This window comes from Prionailurus bengalensis, chromosome C1 (assembly GCF_016509475.1).
Source record: "Prionailurus bengalensis isolate Pbe53 chromosome C1, Fcat_Pben_1.1_paternal_pri, whole genome shotgun sequence".
Lineage (NCBI taxonomy): Eukaryota > Metazoa > Chordata > Mammalia > Carnivora > Felidae > Prionailurus > Prionailurus bengalensis.
Genome location: NC_057345.1, coordinates 211,531,257 through 211,550,631, shown reverse-complemented (window position 1 = coordinate 211,550,631; position 19,375 = coordinate 211,531,257). Strand labels below are relative to the sequence as shown.

Sequence of the window (19,375 nt, the reverse complement as noted above, 5' to 3'; positions counted from 1 at the left end):
TTTTTTAATATTTATTTTTGAGAAAGAGAGAGAAGAGACAGAGTGTGAGCAGGGGAGGGGTAGAGAGAGAGGGAGACACAGAATCCAAAGCAGGGTCCAGGCTCTGGGCTGTCAGCACAGAGCCTGACGCGGGGCTCAAACTCACGAACAGTGAGATCATGACCTGAACTGAAGTCAGACGCTCAACCAACTGAGCCACCCAGGCGCCCCTATCATTTATTTATTTTAAAATTACACATCAGCCAACAAGAATAAGCCTGTGAAATTTTCAGAATAGTTTTTTCCTTATTCTAGTGCTAATCCACTTTAGAATTGTAATCATAATAGCCACTGACATAATCTAAAATACTTTAAAGTATCAGTCAGGGTTGCCATAGAAAACAGGTGGCATGCTCAATTCAAAAAACTTGAAAGAAAGTTTAATAGACTATTTACAAAGCACAGGCAGGCTGTAAGGAACTCACACGTGAGAATACGGTTCCCCCTGGTTCCCCCTCATTCGTAACAGCTCAACCCCACCCACTGGCAGGGGAAGGAGGAGAGGAAGAGGTAACCTTAAGACGAAGAGGGCTAATTGATGGGAGTCTGACCTTCAATGGAAGGATGCAGAAAGGAGACAAGAAATCCCACATAGAAGAAGAAAGTAAATATTTTAACCTCTCCCTCCTTCCTTTCTTGCTTTGACAATGTTCCCCCATCAGCTAAACCCAAATGGAAGCCAAGAGTCAAGAAAGCACATCTGTGTATCCAGACAAATGAGCAGCCTGGAGCCAGAGCAGGGTAAAGACCAGAGCTAGAAGGGCAGATGGAAGCCATCCAGCACAGCACCTAAATCACGATAATAAATACACGTGGTGCAAGCAATTTCACAAACTCAATTACGGACGCCAAAGATAGGAAACATCCATACTAATTCTCAATTGCTCATATAAAAAAAGGAAGGATAAGGAAACGGTGCTGCACCAGGCTTGAGAAGGAAAATAGATAAGAGTAGAGATTACAGCTTCCTAATCCTCTCAGGGACAGCAAAACAGAGCAGAAATTTGTGTGAGTGGCAATTTACCTTTATTCTGACAAACCCTTGTTTTCATAAAAAGGATAAAGAATAAACATTGTGACTGGACTCTGTTTGCAACCTCTAGGTAAAAAGATAAAAAATAAGAAAAGGAGGGGTGCCTGGGTGGCTCAGTCAGCTGGGCATCCAACTCTTGATTTTGGCTCAGGTCATGATCTCATGGCTTCTGAGTTCGAGCCTAGATTGGGATTCCTCTCTTTCCCGCTCTTTCTGCCTCTCTTCTCTCTCAAAATAAATATATACAGTTAATAAAAGAAGGAAATGACAGAAAGATGCTCTGGAATTAAAGAACCTTTTTTCATTAAATCCATCTACATATATCCAGCCAGATTTCACACTATTTTGCCCTCACTCCTTAGTGAGGCGTGGAGGGTTACTGACTCCCTAAGATACAATTGCAGCACTTGCTAGTACTGCCCAGAAAATACAGAAACAAATAACTGGAGGCCTCAGAATTGAAAAATTCATGAACAAGTAACAAACATCCACTCTTTGAAAGCACAAAGAAAAACTACACAGAAAAAAATACGAACAGGAAATACAATTAAAAGCTCTCTAGAGAGATACCATGTAACAGCAACATATTATTTAGCGCTAAAAGAAAAAACAATCAGGTTTTTGCCTTAATTTGCCCTAAACATCCAAAACCAGAAAAATATCCCAAATATATGTCATGACCCAAGTTAAATACTGAAAAGTACATTATTAGCATTTCCTACATTCATCCAGCCTCCATTAGCATGACTGTGCTCACATTTCTAGACTGATCGGTATTTCCCAGTTATAGCATATCTGAAGGATGTGTATCAATAACGCTTAGGGAAAAAAAGACACTATCCATACACCTTATGCAAGAGAAACAGTTCTCCATGTATGTATCTTTTTCAGACTGTATGTTATAGTCCATCTTAAAATTTGGTTTTAAAAAATGTGCAAGAATTAGAACCTATGCAACTGATTCACTGAAAACGGGCACACACAAGCTTTATGTGCACATCAGTAAGGCACCAGAGCCTTTGTGAACCAGACATATAAATGGATACATGAGGGAGCAAGACTTCCATCAAATCCAATTTATTTAATCTTAGGGGTTTTGTTTTTAATCTAAGCATAAACTACCTTATAATGGCTTCCTTAACATAAAAATCAAATCCTTCACCTATTCAGGCCCCAAATGAGCCAACCCCTGATTACCTCTCCAGACTCCTTTACTATCATTACTCTTTCCAGGCCACACAGGCCTCCTCAGAAAGTCTTCCCTCAAAAGCCAATCCCATGGTGGGGGGCAACATCTCCCACACCAAACCTCACCTGTACGTTACTACAACATATTATTTTCATGCCCTTTATCTCACAGCTTCTAAATGTACAACTCATGAGGCAGGAACCTTCTCTGATTCACCACTATTTGTATTCTCAGAGCCTGACACATAGCAGACACTAAAAAAATAACCTAGCACATGAACGAAAGCAACTTCTTAACAGTGTTGAAATATAGGTACTTAAGAAATTCTTTTTTCCCTTAGTTCCATCTGAAATATACAGGCTGACCTAGAACACTTAGCATACTAACTTATTTATGCAGAAGTAATAAATTCACTGATGCGAATTCTCACATTCTGTCTAGACCAGAGGTTGTTAGCAAAACACACCTCACAAGCTAAAACCTGGCCTTTGGTGTGTGTTAGCAGCTGAAGTTTCACTGGGACACAGTCCCGCCCACTCGTTTACCTACTGTCTATGCTGCTTTGTTGGGTAGTTACAACAAGGACAGTACAGTCCACAGAACCTAACATTTACTATCTGACCCTTTACCAAAAAGGTCTGCCAACCCCTGACTTTAACTGCAACCATGGACGTTCTATGATACCATCCCAGCACCCAAAAGTAATAACAATTTAAACAGGATAATAAATAAAAGCCTGCTTTTGAGGCAGGTTTTATAATGTGTATGGGGAGTAACAGAGATGAAACTAACAGGAAAGAAGCCTTTCCCTGGAGGAAGTACTTTCCAAGAATGAGGGCTATGTAAGGGCCAGTTTATTCTATGGACCCATTCACTAGTGAATAAAGGAGAAAAAGTACCAGAGTTTAGTTTCAGGTAAGGATTAATGTATTTGACACTTGTTTTCTACATAACTGACAAGTACAAACAAATAGAAGAGATAAAAGCAGCAAATACTCAAACACTAGAGAGAAATTAAATGCAGTGGTAAGAGCAGTAAAACCTACTTGCAAGAATCTGCAGTTCGTGCAGGAGACCAGTAGCTGTAATTCAGGAACTTACCGTGCAACTTAGTAAAGGGCAGTATACGCAATGCACAGCACACTCCCATGCCTGATTTCACTTAACATCTCTAACATCAAATCGTGTTCCAGAGAGGTTGCCAAGAACAAAAACCCAGCCACGCTCGTTCAGATAAAACAAGGAAGCATACAGCAACACCAAGAAAACAAAAACTTTAGGGGAAACTGAGCTGCAAACAGAAAAAGCCATTTGGGACCTAGGTAGTCTGAGAATCTGTTTCCTAAGCCCCTCTCCTCCCCACCCCCCGAAACACACAGTTGATCACTTTTGCTTCTCAGACTATGTCTAAATCCCTGCTCTTGCTTATCTTAGTACACTTTTTTTTTTTTTTCTGTTTAACTTGTTAAGACTGCACATGGCCCAAGTACATCCTGTCTTCTTGGTTTAAGTGATTCATCATTTGAATCTAGCCTCTGTGAACCTTAATTCAGTTTCTTATAAGAGGGAGGATCAGATTAGTCACTGGCCCCCAGGGTTAGCTGTCCATTCCTGGTCCAATAAGCTATGTGTTTTCTGTCTTTATTTTGTGGTTTTTCCAAGGCAGGGAGGGAGTCTTCCCCCTTTGTTCCTTCAGCAAAGCATGAGAACTTTGGTAAGCACTCCCCAAACCTAAACACACATGTTATTCATGAATACACTTTGCAAATTATAAAAAGCTTTATAAATATAAAATTTATTGTATTAGTGAAGTCACATTGGTTTCAAGTAAGATTATCAATTGTCCTCCTTTCTCAAACTAGTATGACTATGTAAGTTACCCTGTATGGGTAACAAAACAATTGTTCTTTCAATTTTGTGTGCTGCCTTTAATAAGCTTCCCAGTTTTAGATAGTTAAATTTATCAATATTTACTTTGTGGTTTTCCATTGGTTTTAGCATATAAAGTCCTTACACGTTCAAATGTTAAGTAGTCAGCTATATTTTCTATTAAATTTTACAGTAATCACTTAAGGATTTTTATTACCTACCCTCAAGCTTACATCCTTAAACACTACAATTTAGTTTGTTTTTTAGTTATAATTTGTTTTACAGCAAAGTTGCAAGTATAGTAAAAAAGAACTCCCATATACCCTTTACCCAGTCTCTAATGTTAACATTTACTTTATCATGCTCTTTAGATAAAATTTTTTCTAAGCTTTAAATGGTTTAGAACTTTCTCTTCCTAATGTCTACCTCCTAAAAACAAAGACATTCTTTTGTATAAATGTAAGCAAAACTATCTAAATCAGGAAATTTACATTTTATTATTCTCTAATCCACAGACTAGCCAATTATCTTAATAGTGTCCTTTAGAACAAAAAGAAAAAAGGTTCACCGGGTAGAGAATCTGAACTGTCCTGTTGCCTTTAATCTGGAACACTTCCTACAAGCGTCTTTGTCTTTCATGACCTTGACATCTTTGAAGAGTATAGGCCAATTATTTTGTAGTATGCTCCTTTATTTAGGTTTTCTCATGACTAAACTTATGTTATACATTTTGGCAAGGAATACAAACTAAGTGATGTTGTATCCTTTTCCGTGAATTGTATCAGGAGACACATGATGTCAATCAGTCCCATTCCTAGGTGATGTTAACTGACATGTGCCAGATTTCTTCATACTAAAGTCACTATTTTTCCCTTTGGGATTAAGTATCTTGGAGGGAGATCCTATGAGACATTTTCTATATTTTTGCTGCTTTCTTTGTGCTTTAAAATTTTAAGCCTAAAATACTTCTGAAATTAATTTTGGTCTACCACATCAGTTAACACTCAGACTTTCCATTTACTGAATAACCAATTCCTTCCATACTTAACTGCTAAAATGTGTTTATTTTATAGTAACTTTATACACTTAATATAGATAAAGATTATAGCACGTCTAAGGATCTAGTCTGTAGATCTGTGCCTATTCTAGTTTCGGACTGTTGTAATTATTCCATGTTTATATTGCAAATTATTGCCTATAAACACAGATATATTTTTAGTGTCTAAGTGGAGCCAATCCTATTTATTACTCTTTAGTTTACAAATTCTTCCCAGATAATTTTACTTCTTTGTTTTAGAATCATTATCTAAAAAGGAGTAGAAAACTCCTACCAGTGTCTTGGTTCCAATTGTTCTACGCTTAAATTGTGAAGCCTTCATAAATCTTAAAGCACAGCGTTCTCATTCCCAAAGACAGTTATGAATATCATAAGCAAGCCTGCCAAAAAGGAAAGATTAACCAAAGGTTTACGTTTCTTTCTCTCTACAGAGTAAGTTTTCAATTTTGACATTTTCCAGAATATTAACAAGAACAAACAAGGTACTGAGCAAGAGAGCAGAATGGGAAAGGTGACCTAATCACATTTCCTTCAGAACTGAATATGAAGTACAACTGTATTTACTCGTCACAATATGCAACAAGAACTGTTTGTGGATTATCGATGGCTTAAGGATAGCACCAATACCAGTGAATCAATCACCTCTAACAGGAACACCACTCATTGTTTCACTCAAGCGAAAGCTTAACGATAGTAATGGATTTGTACTGACACTCGATTGTCTGGTTGTCCTGGTGACTCAAAGCCTGCATTTGCCAGGCAGCTGACCGAGGCTGGGAATGTAGCCTCTGGCTGAGGAACAGAGAGACTAAGCGGCCCAAGTGCAGAACAAGCCTCGGAAGCAAACCTGATCCATACCACAGTCTATGTGAAGTAATCATGAGGAAAAGAAAAAAAACATTTCGTTTTCTTTGAACATTTGTGAGTACATGGGTGGCCCACAGGTTAATCAAAAAGAAAAGAAAAAAAGAAAAAAAGGAGAAGGAATATTCAGGCAAAGCTCTTGTCAGTAAAAATGAGATGTGCAGAAGAGGGGAGTTTTAAGTAGGTTTCCAAAACAGATTATCTCAATGTCCAAAGGGAACAATTTGACCACCAATAAGAATAACTACAACAGACTGAAACACATCAAATAATTTCATAATATTTAAAAAAAAAACCACATGTAACTGGTCATTGTTGGAAGATGTTTTGGAACTCATTTTGAAAATAGTTAAATATTGAGAACCACATATAGCTTTATGTGCACTATATACCTGATATTCGTGACCAGTTTTAATGTACTTAAAAAAGAATGATAAAAGTCCTGCACATTAATGTAAATTTTATTAAAATAGCTGTATTTTCTAAAACCAAAAATATTAGTGAAAAAGTGTTACATCTTTGCAAATTTCATGAATACTTGATTAAATAGAAGATAACTGATTTCTCATCTGCCTCTGCATTTTTATGTTATGTAACTTCTGAAAAACTCCACCATACACTCATGAGAATCAAAGTAAAAATAGCCAATCAAGTTTCAAACTACTATTAAAAATGTTTGATTTTACGGAATCCCTGAAAAGGTCTCCAGGATCTCCAGTAGATCCCCAGAGTGCACCTGGAAAATCACTTAGTTAAAAATCACCACTTTACACCCCCAAATTAATGGATATAGGAACAGAGAACTACAAGAAGAGCCCCTAACATAACCGTGCCACCAAAATATCTCTCCATGAAAGAACACAACACCCAACCCGTGAAACACCAGGTCTTCCTCTTTTTCCAAACTAAACACGAATCTTAAGAAGCTACTAGATCCAACTACCAATATACTGGTAACTACGATGACGGAGGAACACCGACACTACTATACTACTACACTACTATTCGGATCGAATCAGCAAAATCCAAACAGTGGGAAACTACTGAACAAATGACTGGGCTGGAGAAGGGAGAAAAGGGGAGTGGGGGAGGGCAGGGGAGGTGGAAAGAGGAAGAGAGAGAGAACCGGAGTAAACAACCGGAGGGGAAATTCCTAGAAAACAAAGATTTAACAGGCAAGCAAAGCAGGTACCACTTCTAGTAATGTCAGAATAGCTCACATTAAAACCCAACTCTCCAACAGATAACTATAATCTCTATGTACATTATAAAAACTACCAGAAGACACTAGGGAACAACCAAAGCAAACAGAATGTTGGAAAGGAAATTAAGCATTTGCTGTTTTTTTTTAAAGACGTGGTCAATAACAATCAGAGTAGTTGCAGCAACTACAAAAACTGGAAAGTGAGCAGCAAATCCAAGGAAGGAGAGAATCAGAGAGTAGGAGCCACAAAACTCTGCCCAGGTCTCTGGCTCACCCTTGACCTAGGCATGTGCGGGGCTGACTCCAAATTAACTCAATTAAACACTAAAAGAACTAAGTGGAGATTTTAACTGGTATCTTCCATGAGAAGCAGAATTTGCTACAGTAAAAAGGAAACAAAAGAAACAAACAAAACCAACACTTTTGGAAGGAACAAAACAGAATCCAGAGGCTCTACTATGCACCATTTCCAGCCTTCTGGATATAATCCAAAATCACTAGATATACACAGAAACAGCAAAGTGTGACCCACAATCAAAAGAAAAAGCAATCAGTAGTGACACACCTGATGTGACAAAGACTTTGGAATTAGTAGATAATGATTTAAAGCAACTTGTATCCCCGTGTGCAAGAGCTTATGATGAATAAAACTATGAAATCTCAGCAAAGGGAACAATTACAGAAAAGAATCAAATGTAAATCCTAGAACTGGAAAAGTATCTAAAGAAAAAATGGTCAAAATGTTAAAATAATTTTGACGAAGACAAATTCACAGATTAATGAAGTTTAGCAAACGCCAGGAAGGATAAACACACACACACACGCTCATAAAACACACATGGGGGGGCGCCTGGGTGGCGCAGTTGGTTAAGCGTCCGACTTCAGCCAGGTCACGATCTCGCGGTCTGTGAGTTCGAGCCCCGCGTCAGGCTCTGGGCTGATGGCTCAGAGCCTGGAGCCTGTTTCCGATTCTGTGTCTCCCTCTCTCTCTGCCCCTCCCCCGTTCATGCTCTGTCTCTCTGTCCCAAAAATAAATAAACGTTGAAAAAAAAAATTAAAAAAAAAAAAAAAACACACATGGGTACGTCATAGTTATATCTAGAAAAAAAAAGAGCTTCAAGATGGCCTATTGCCATAGAGCAAGAACAATATAAAGATCAGATAATGCTCTTTTCAAAGAAGAAAAAAGTATTACCAGAGAGAGAGAGAGAGAGAGAGAGACTGTATATGACGGAATGTCACCTTTGTGAGGAGGACATAGTAATAATAAATATTGGCCCCTAACAAGTTTCAAAATAAATAAAGCAAATAATAAAATGGAAAAATATACAAATCCACAATCATTTGTTAAGTGCTCTAACTGATAAATTACCTACACGAAATCAGTAAAGCAGACCACCTGTAAGATCTGAACAGCACTATCAATCACAACCTATAACTGACATTTATAGGACACTATACCCAATAACTTCAGAAATACATTCTTTTCAAGTGCACATAGTATGTTCACCAAGAGAGACCATGTGCTGGACATAAAACAGGACTCAAAAAATAAGAAAGGGTTGAGAAAACATATAGAGAATGTTCACTGACAAAAACAGAATTAGAAATTGATTATACAGTAAGAGATCTAGAAAAACTAATATGTGGAAATTAATCATTTCTATATAATCCATGGATCAAAGAAGAAATCATAAGGGAAACTAGAAAACATTTTAAACCGAATGATAAAATACAACATATCAAAATTTGTGCAAAGCAGTTAAAACAGAGGTTAGAGAGAAATTTATTGCTTTAAAAGATTAGAAAAGAAAGCTCTCCAATTAGTGATCTTAGGTTCTATCTTAAGCAAAGAAAGAGCAAATAACCCAGAGTAAATAGAAGAAAAAACAAAGACCAAAATTATAGAAGCTACTAAACACATTTAAAAGAAGGCTCTCATTAACTTTGTCAATAAGTATGACAACTTAGGCAAATTCCTTGAAAAATACAATTCATCAAAACGGATACAAGAAACAGATAATCTTAATAACCAGTGATCACTTTCACTCTCTGCCCCAGTGACACTCAGATCCCAGTGTTCCTCTTTCTGTCCTTCTAAAGCGCCCAGTCATCTCAACTAAAGCAGCTGGCCAAAGATGACTGAGTCATCAACTCCCACATAAGATTCTAACAGTTGGTAGCAGAAGCTGCCAACAGGGGAAGGGGTCTCCATGTCAAACAACAGTACATCACCAAGTGGGACTTTTAAAAACAGGCAACAGGCCAAATCTGGCTGGCGCGGGGAGTGAAAGGGGCGGGCAGGGAGCAGGTACACAGTTTGCCAACTCCTGATATACAATATGGAAAGGAATCTTCAAAGAGAAGGGAAATTGGAGGACTTGCACTCCCTGACCTCAAGACTGACTTCAAGACGGTATGCTACTGGCATAAAGGGCAATGAATGAATGAATGAAACTGAACAAAGAGCCCTGAAACATACTCGTACTTACACGGTCATTTCGTATTTGACAACGGTTCCAAAGTAATCCGTTGAGGAAAGTGTTTTTACCAAATGGAGCTGGAACAACTGTATATATTCACAGAAAAATACGAACCTCAACCTCCAGCACACCATATACTAAAATTAATTTGAGACTGATCATAGATGTAGATGTAAAAGCTAAAGCTTTCAAAGCTTCTAAAATAAAATGAGATTGTGATGATGACAGTAGGCAGAGATTTCTTTAGAGCCAAGAAAGAAGAAACTATAAAACTAAAAACTGATAAAATTAATCAAAAAAGACAAATTTTGGCTTGTCAAAAAAAAAACACTAAGAAAATAAATGAGAAAGCCACAGACTGAAAGAAAATACTCACTAAACCAGTCTTACGAAGAAAAATGAACAAATTCTGATATATTCATAGAACAGTCCTAGGTAATAAAAAAGGAACAAACTACATGTATCCACATGCATAACTCTCACAAGAAGTCTTATGCAAAAAGCACACTTTATTAAATACAAATAAAAATCAAAACAGTGGTTGCCTCTGGAGAGGGGAGACATTAAGTAAGAAGAAATGTCAATGTGCTTTATCTTTGCAGAGCTTTGGGTTACCAAAGGGGATGCATTTATCAAAACTCTTCCCAAGGTAAGATTGTTACATTTCCATCTATGTCAATTATACTTCAATTTTTAACAAATATTGAATTCCAATTAATGATCTCCTGAGGATTTAAGGGGTGATGTGAACTAATGTTTGCGGCTTACTTTGAAGCGTAAGAAACGTTAAGTGGAATTAACTAATGGATGGATACACAGACATGTGTGAAAGCAAACACAGCACAATGTTTACCATACCTGCACAATTTTTCAACTTTTATGTATATTTGAATGTTTCATAATAGAAAGTTGGGGGGCGCCTGGGTGGCTCGGTCGGTTAAACGTCTGACTTCGGCTCAGGTCATGATCTCACAGCCTGTGAGTTCAAGCCCCGCGTTGGGCTCTACGCTGACAGCTCAGAGCTTGGATCCCGCTTCGGACTCTGTGTCTCCCTCTCTCTCTGTTCCTCCCCCACTCGTACTCTATCTTGCTGTCTCTCTCTCTCTCTCTCAAAAATAAATACATACATACATACATACATACATACATACATAAATACATAAATAAATAAATAAGTTGGGAGGTGGAGGGGGCAGAAGACAGGCAGATCTGGCCATTGTGCCGTGGCTTTGAGACGATGCTGCCATGGGCATCCATGAAAAGGGGTTCTGAGAGACAGTGCAGCATGTAGGTCAACCTGCAAGCCACTCACACTACCAGAGACCCCCCTTTGCCTGCAGTGAGACCTACAGCAGCAGCTGCAACAGAAGGTAACTACTCACCACCACCCCATCCTTGCAAAGACCCCAGAATCACAGACTGGTATGAGGTTTTCCTTGGGGAGCTGGTGGAGCCCATGGTCCAGCAGAAGACTGACAAGACATCATCTAAATCTGTAAGAAGCTCTTGCTGGGTGTGGCCTTTGCTTACTCCTACCCAAAGCTGATACTGCCTGTGCAGGATGACTTTAATTTCCGGAAACAGAACCAAGAACTCTTCGAGGTCATCACCAATTCCTCAAAAATCTATGGGCCCAGAGCCTGTTTCAACTTTCTTCTTACCAGTTCATAAAGCACCCCACAACCAGATGGCATCCTCTGTTGCCAAGATGAATGCCAGGTGCTGTCCTAGAAGCCAAGCAGACTTCCTGCTCTGGTAAGGACGTCAATCGTGAGGAGCCTGAGTAGCAGCTGATGCTGAAGCACAAGAGACACAGGTGGAGGACTAGAACTCAGATGTGCACCACAGGGCACTTGTGCAGCATGTTTGACTGCTAGGTCTAAAGTCATCTGAGCTGTTAGGCTTCCCAGAGACTTAAGATGGCCAGGACTTACCCCGGATTACAGGGCATCCAGCCCCAATGATCTGAAGCCCCAACTCTCCTGATGCAAACCTGGCTCTATCCCACAATCCAAGAGATACAGTCCAAGAAGTTGCCTGGTAAGACTGTGATCATCTAGCTTCTGACCGTTTATCAGCAGGTACAGTTTCAAAACCCATATTAACCACTCACAGCAAGTAAGTGGAGCTTACTTGCATCTTGATTCAAACAAACCATTAAGGAAAAGAAATGAAACTTAGGAAATGAAAGAAAACTGAACATTGCTAACTAGATTACTAATTTTTATGGACATGAAAATTGTATTGCGATTATGTATTTTTTAAAGCCCTTGTTTTTCAGAGATAACATTAGTTGACAAATTTACAGATAAAATTATATGTCTTAAGATTTGCTTCAAAAAATAAAGCGGGGGTAGTGCCTGGATGGCTCAGTTGGTTAAGCGTTCGACTCTTGGTTTTGGCTCAGGTCATGATCTCATGGCTTTGTGGGTTTGAGCTCCACACTGGGCTTTGCATGGACAGTGTGGAGCCTGCTTGGGATTCTCTCTCTCTTTCTCTCCCTCTCTCTCCACCTCCCACACTCACAATGTCTCTCTCAAAATAAATACACTTAAAATATCTATATAGATATGTATAAAGAAGGGACAAGAAGACCATGAATGGGTGGAAGTTTGTTATATTATTCCATGTGCTTGTATAGATACATGAATATCTCCATAAGAAGAAGTTTTAAAAGGAACAAAAAAGACTGACAATTTCTATTTTCAATTAGATCCAAGTAAGTTTTTAAAATGGTAACTCACTAACAGGAAAAAAGAAACAAAATAGCTGAGAGGTGAGAGGAAGCTACAATGGCTGAGGCAAATAAACTAGAAGGAAGTAAATAAGGTGACCTAAGATACCAGTGCAAAAGAAAAAGTTAAACGCTCAGAGCATTTGTTACAAATTAGCACCTAGCTCCTTTACAATAATCTGGGTTTTCAGCCACCATCCAAAAAGACCATGCTACAATATGTTCACATCAAAGGCACAAAACAGGTACTTCTCACAGATTACAAAGGAAAATAAAACTCAGGGAAAAGTAGTTTGCCCAAAGTGACAAGACCACAAATTATTTTGAGTCTTCGTCTGGAGCCTTTAGCTGCTATAGTGGTTTTCTCAAATGGTAGCCTGTAGCCCTCAGCTTCAGAATCACAATGGGGTTCTGGCTAAAAATGCAAACAGACACCCCTTCACCTCACCATACTTACCATACATTCACAGTCAGAATCTCTGGAGAGTTCTCTCTCTCTCTCTCTCTCTCTCTCTCTCTCTCTCTCTCTCACACACACACACACACACACACACACACACACACACACACACAATAAATAAATAAATAAATAAATAAATAAATAAATAAATAAATAAATAATTTTAACAACTGCTAAAAGTAATTTGGATGAAATTCACATGGATCCAAAGTTTCAAACTCCCTTGGATATATATTCTTGTACACTCTCACTGCTATAAGTGTAATGAAAAAGTATGTAAGATACGATATAGAAATGTCTACAATGTTTTGAGGATAGTAAAACCAATACAGAAGAAACTATGAAATTAAAAAAAAAAAAAAATATATATATATATATATATAGTGCAATATCTTAGAGTGAATGCCATGGTGCGTGTGTGTATATATATGTACATATACACATATATATACACATATGCACACACACACATATAAATTAAATATAAATATAAATTTTTTTTTGAAGTATGAGTGGGGGGTTTATATAGTCTCTGTCAGCTCCAATACTCCTGGAAGACTTCATAGGAGAGTAAAAATTTGATAGGAGAGTAAAAATGTGAATCTTAAAAAAAGATTCACAATAAATACAACATCATGAGCAAAATGGCAAGAAAACTGGAATACGGACAGCATATATGGAAAACAAAACAGAGACCACTACAGTTTAAACATTTCTGCTGGAAATGAAGCAAGAAAAAGATTAACTAGGAAGGTTATAAAAGGATTTATATTGAGAACTGAAAACTCTGGAATGCCACAGACCAGGGGTCTTCAACCAACCACCTGCAGATCAAATTGGGCCACTGGCCTGTTCTTGCACTGCCCCTGCTCTAACAATGGTTTTTACAGCTGTTTAAAGGATTATTTTAAAAATGCTCTATTCAAACAAGGATATGCAACAGAGACTGTATGTAGGTGGCCCACAAAGCCTACAATATTTACTGGTCCTTTACAGAAACAGTTTGCCAACCTTGCTAAAAGCAACAAGGTAATTCTAGATCCTGGAGTACTGAGTTTGTAACTTAGCTCTACTCAATCATGACATTTAATATGCTGTTATTAAAATCACAGCCAATTGTTGCTGCTACTTAAGATCAGCATAAAAATTAAAAGGTCCCAAGAATTTAAATACATAACCCAAACATTAATGTAAATGACACTTTTGTACATTATGAAAACTAAAAAAATCCCTCTAATAAGGAACAAAAATACATATTGATAATCCTTCCCTTGTAACTTCTATTACCTTAGATTCTGATTCAATAAACATCTGAATACCTACATTATCCAACAAGAACTACACTCGGAACTTTCGCAGATTGCTCAAGTTCAAACTATTTTAGCCTTTCTATATAAAGATTTTACTGTCACTATTTTACAGTTGGTAGAAATGGAGTCTCAGAGGCATCCTGTCCAATGTTCTCAGCCTGCCGAGACCAAAGCCCATTCTTTCTGCACAAGACCACTGCACTTCAAGAAGTATTTAACAAATCCAGCTCAAATTTTATCTATTTCCCTAGAGAGTTACAGTTTGGGTTAAGACCGCTTAGCGTTTAGCAAAACTTTAAAGAAATGAGTACAACACTTTGAAACGACATGGTATCTTCACACACTGATTCACGATTCATTCAAAAGTTCACGGTCTTGGGGCGCCTGGGTGGCTCAGTCGGTTAAGCGGCCGACTTCGGCTCAGGTCACAATCTTGCGGTCCGTGAGTTCGAGCCCCGCGTCGGGCTCTGTGCTGACAGCTCAGAGCCTGGAGCCTGTTTCAGATTCTGTGTCTCCCTCTCTCTGACCCTCCCCCGTTCATGGTCTGTCTCTGTCTCAAAAATAAATAAACGTTAAAAAAAAAAAATTAAAAAAAAAAAAAGTTCACGGTCTTCACTCTGATAATGTCCCATAAACTCTTTCTGATATTGGCTTTCCACTTTTCAGAGTCCACGAGTGTGTGTGGAGAATCACCATCACTTATTTTGTTTACAGGACACGAGGTGTCCTGTTTAACCCATAGTAGACTGAGTACACACAACGTATCATAAAATGATAACTGGATATTCCAGAAAAACTGTCCGAGCATGTGAATTTGGAATTTAAAATATTTTTAGAAACAAAAATATTTTTTGTGTGACAGTGTTTGTTTCCTGTTATAAATGGCCCCAATCTCTCCCAAAGATGCAATTTAATTGCCCAAAAACTCTCAAAAGCTTATCTCATAAACTAAGGCCTATTTAATCATAAGTATAACGTCCTGAAAAATCCTCATCTCCACACTCCCAAAGCATCTACAACTACCACTGAAGCTCTCTCTGTCTTAAACCAAAATGGAATTGGCAAAAAATGATTTTTGTTGTCTGTCTCCCCCCACTAAACTCCAAGCTTTACATGAGGGCAAGTCCTGTCTGCTTTTGCTTGTCACTCTATCTCTAGCACCCAGGGACAGTCCTTGGTACACAGCAGGTGATTAATAAATCTCTCTTAAAAATGAAAAACGAATCCATCATAAATGTAAACAGAGAGAAAAGAGCACCTTACTTTATGGGCCAATTGTTTTAGAAAGTTTTTTTTTCTTTCTTTCTTAAAGCAGTAGTTTGTTTTGGGGGTTATTTTTATAATCTAGCATAAAAATAATCAAATATTGTCTATTAAATGATTTTATTTCTACATGTAGACTGTATGTGCCTATGGAGCATCAATAGTGACTCTTTTATTCTCAGGCCTAAAACAAAATTAAGGAGAGTTAATTTGCTCCTAGAAAAGAAAAACTGATGTTTCAAAATAAAATTACTAATACATTTTCTTTTTATTGAATTTCTAGAGCACTGATCATCAGCCCTGCTTCCATTAACTTTGATAATCAGGATTTAACCCAGTAGTGAAATTCCCTCAGCTAGAGGACCATAAATTACCCACAATATCACAAAAGAGGATATATGGAGGAAACAACTAAAGATTTTTTTTTAAGTTAACATCATGATAGAAAAGTGCTACTAGGTAAATACAGTATATAGAAATTTTTTGTAAAACACTTTACTTCTGAAAAAAATGTCAAAAGTATTTCTGCAAATAATAAATACAAGGTGCTTTGCTGAAAAATATTGTACTGACATCTGGCACATTATGTTCTATAAGATAATAACATACACATCTGCTCCGCAGGAGTCTCAGAACACTAAAGTAATGTTCAAGTACTTCGTAAACCACATCCGTAGAAGCTAATGATATAATGTAATAAATATTAAGCATGTCCTTGATACACATTTATAAACGATAATAACAGTATTTGCTTACCACAGCTCGCAGACCAAGACAGATGAACTTTATTAATCACTCAAACACCGTAAGTGGTGCTGCTGTCAGTTCTGTGATTTTCCAAAACCAATGAACAATTCTTAACACGGGTCTGAATGAAAAGCGAAATCTTCCCTAGAGATGCACATGTGTTAGGCCACTGCGCTGATGGTGAATAAAACGGATTCCCTGAATCCGTGCCCTTTGCCCTGTAACTTGGCGGTCCCCTCCTACTCTTTATCCTGAATTTGGCAGCATGACTTCCTTTGGCAAGCTGTTCACAACTGTAATGCAAGCATTACAACAGATTGAAGTTATACACTCAGATGACTGTAAACAGGTTTTCCCACATAGAAATGTCTGGAGGAACACTGAAAGCATGTGCAATGTAGGTGAATTCTGTCCAACACACGGGTTGCTGAGTCATTCAGCAACCACCGCGCTTACCTGCGTAAGCCTGCACCCTCCAATCAGGACCAGCTAACTGACCCTCAGAACACTAACCCCGGGAGGGAGGAGACCCCAGGACCGCCGCCAGTCAATATACTCTCTTTTAACTGATGAAACACTCATCCTCAGGTATGACCCCTTCATGCACATTATGTAAGACGGGTAGGGCCTTTTTAATACAAAATATATGTGATTGAGGATGGTCCTCAAACACAGTGACACACAGTTGGAATATGGCAACATGTTTTAAAATGAAAAATTAACATTTGCATGCTTTCTCTATGCATGTTAAACTTAATATTTAAATGTTTACATAAGATAAAGTGATAATAGAGCACCTGCGCTTGGAAGTCTATCAAGTTTTTGCTAGGCTGTGCTGACCATCCTGCACTTTATAGTATCAATCCTTACCTTCTAAGTAAGCACCTCTTAAGTTTTTAAGAACACAGATACTGTTAATATTAGTAAGAATTAAATATACCTAGCCCAAGACTTTGATTCTAAGATGTTCTTAGGGACACAAGAAACTATGTGTGTCTTCCTTAACAAGTATTTAAAAGGTTGGTATATTTTCTAACAGTACGAACTATAGTAAATTTCCCTTTCTCTGTGCAGTGTGTTTGCTCTGCCTTCAATATCTTTTCCTGCCACAGGGCACCTGGTTTGCTCAGTCAAAAGAGCATGCAACTTCTGATCTTACAGTCATAAGTTCAAGCCCCACATCGGGTGTCAAGATCACTTAAAAATAAAGAAAGAAATAAACTTAAAAATGAACAAATCTCTTTTCCTGCCAGCTCAGGTCCTAAATGTTTTACCTCTATGAGATCTTCCCAATTCTTTCCTTTTCACCCACAGTTTGAATCTGTCCTTCCAGATTATTTCTGATACTTCTTATTCTTGTCATTAGTTATCTAACATATGCTATAACTGTTACATATCTGCCTCTCCAACTACACTGGAAGCTCTATGTCAGCTAAGCCTCTGAGACACACCCATAACTGCACCCACAGTACCTCGCACACCCACAGCACCTCGCACAGTGACTGCCCTGGCAAGGGCTTTAAGTGGCCTATCAGTCTGCATGGCTCTTTTCGGGATTTAAAATCCATGAACCCGTTCCAGTCATCTCTAACATTCATATTTTGTTTCTACTTTTTTCTTCAATTTTTTGTTTTTGAGACAGAGAGGGTCAGACTGTGAGTGGGGGAGGGGCAGAGAGAGAGGGAGACACAGAATCCGAAGCAGGCTCTGAGCTGTACGCACAGAGCCCGATGTGGGGCTCAAACTCACGAACTGCGAGATCATGACCTGAGCCGAAGTTGGACACTTAACCACCGAGGCATCCCTGTTTCCACTTTTTGATATGAGTTGCCTAAAATTGTTTCCTTGCCTATATTCTGAATTTATTTTGATGTCCATCTTAAAAACTGCCATATTCAACAACATGGGTGAACTTTGAGGACACTATGCTAAGTGAAATAAGCCAGTCACAGAAGGACAAATACCGTATGATTCCACTCACATGAGGCATCTAAAACAGTCAAACTCACTGAAGCAAAAAGTAGAATGGCAGTTGACAGGAGCTGGGAAGGGAAATGGGGAGCTGCTATGCAGTGGGTATCAAGTTCATTCATACAAGATGAGTAAGTTCCAGAGATCTAATGTACAACACTATGCCTACAGGTGAGAATACTGTATTGACACTTAAAATTGTTTTCAGAGAGGAGACCTTATGTTGAATGTTCTTATCACAACCAATCTTGTATTTTGAGGCCGATCTTCACCTAACCTTAGCTACTTACTGACAGGTGCAGATGTTTTTACCTAGCCTCTCCAATAGACTGTCACCTTTTTAGTTCTATTTCTCTGACGTTACCTATGGTCATTAGATTTTTCATCTAAGAACAATAATATTTTATTTCTGACTCCCTATTTCAGATATCCAAAATTTTCCATACGAGGCCAACATTCTAAGAGTGTAACTAAAAGTTTGCACTGCTAGTTTAATCCCAAACTTTATATAAACAATTCAAATTATATTTTAATCAGTAAGTATATTATTCTGTACTGTCATTACAAATCTTCTGCCCTTTCTCCAAGCTTTAGATTTTCCCACGTCAGTCTGAAACTTGATTCCACAAAATAATTTTTTATCAGCAAAATTTGGGAGACTTCAAAGTGTGCTCACTTCTCTGAATCATGCATTTAAAAATATCTCATAATCTTGAATTTATACCTCTTTGCTGTTTTAGAGCCAAAATCAGATGTGCGAAACAAGCAGGCAAGCAAGTTTAAGATATCACTTGCTTAAGGAAGAAAGAGAGGCAAGTAAAAATGCCTACATATATTCTGAGGGTGAACAATTAAAATGAATAAAATACTAAAACAACTTTTTTCTTTCTCTTATATCAAAAATATGCAAACAGAATAGTATAACTAAAGTAATTATTTCCTTTCCATGAAGTAATGAAATAATTTTTGGGGTCAATTTTATAGTTTTTTCAATGCCAGATCACCACTTTCATGAACACATGGTAAAAACATAGAACTAAAAACAGGAAAGCAAACAAAACAGAATGGCATTGCTGGAAGCCCATTAAAACAGAGTCAGAATGAAACAGCTCCTCTCCAAGTTCTTCTTGGGCTCCCCTTCATGCTGGGCTC

General features: G+C 38.0%; 1 protein-coding gene across 10 annotated transcripts in view; it reads right to left on the bottom strand.

Annotated features, from left to right (window-relative positions):
* Window positions 1-19,375, bottom strand: part of AGFG1 (ArfGAP with FG repeats 1) — a 73,167-nt gene that overhangs the window by 34,914 nt on the left and 18,878 nt on the right. The gene's annotated exons all lie outside the window — the stretch shown is intronic.